A 1,435-nucleotide genomic window follows, 5' to 3' on the forward strand; every position below is an offset into this window, starting at 1 on the left:
ACATCCTTGCTCTCTTTCTCCCATATTCTTCAATTGACGAACGTCCCACCACAGAACTCTGTGAGCAAGAGAACAAGATAAACTTTCAATGGAAAATCTCACGTTTCAAAGATAGGAAGTTCAGGGCTTCTTTGATACAAAGGAATTTTATAGGATTTTGGAGGATTGAAGTCCTTAGGATTTTTTCCTATATTGGTCCTTTGATTCATAGGATTGGATCCCATAGGAATTTTTTCTATGGAATCTTTTGTACTACATTTCATAGGAAATTTAACATCCACTCCAACCTCTTTTTACAATTTCTTTGTTTTTCCCGTGGCATCAAACAATCATTGCTAATTCTATAGGGTTCAAATGGGCATGCCACTCCAACCCTACACTTTTCCTATTCCTACGTTTTCAAAATCCTACGAATCAAAGAGGCCCTCAGCATATATAATTTCCGTTATGTTGAGTACTAAATGAATACAATGTTTTTTTTTCATCAAAGTAACTACATAATCTTTGACATGCTTCAGCTTAAAAAATAAAACAATTGTTCTATTTGTATGCCTTCCACGGAGATTGTGGCATTGAAAACATTCGCTATTCAAATCTGGGCAGTCACTCCACTGAAAAGCATAGAAGAAACCTTTAGTGAGATAGTGTGCTATTAGGCTAAAGGGACGATGAAACACTTTACATCACATAAATAAAGACAGATCTTAGTTGGAACAAAACACCCTTACAAACACTACTCTTGACCTCTTGTGACCTCCCATATCGATCCTTTGAAGCAGAAGTACTATAGATGGTGCAAAGGCTGAAGCACATAATCCACAATTGGAAAATGTGATTGCATGTTGTACTAATATTGGACATTACCCACAGTATATATTTGTCTCGCTGTGTTGGAATGGTATGCTCACCTGCAAGGCTACCTAAATTCGGCTTATCAAATCTAAAATAAAATAATTGATCAACAATCATGCACAAAGAAAGTTCTTACCCTCATATAAAATTCAGATTTTCCACAAATTATTCAATTTGCTCAAAAATCCCACAATCAAGCATACCCTGGAGCAACAAACATTCAATAATCCATTCCTTTTTGCAAGACCAGGACAAAGAGTAGATATCATTTCGGTAGATAGGAAAATAATTAAAGTGAGTGGGAAGTACTGCATCAACAAGTGTTGCTTTGTATCTGACTTCACACTTGAAGGACAGTTCTCTATGCATAACCCATTTCTTAAGGGTTGAATTATAAAATTGGCTTTTAAGATAAAAGATTAATTAAGTATAGGAATGGGCAAGGAAAAGCAATACCTATGAAAAGCAGTATTGTGGAGGATGGGCTAGTTACTAAAAGAAACACAATCAGACCATACTGCCACAAGTATAAATCTCGATGGGTCCAAAATTTAAACCCTCATTTTTCATACAGCTGTGGAAA

The sequence above is a fragment of the Triticum aestivum genome, chromosome 4A, assembly GCF_018294505.1.
Source record: "Triticum aestivum cultivar Chinese Spring chromosome 4A, IWGSC CS RefSeq v2.1, whole genome shotgun sequence".
In the NCBI taxonomy this organism is placed as follows: domain Eukaryota; kingdom Viridiplantae; phylum Streptophyta; class Magnoliopsida; order Poales; family Poaceae; genus Triticum; species Triticum aestivum.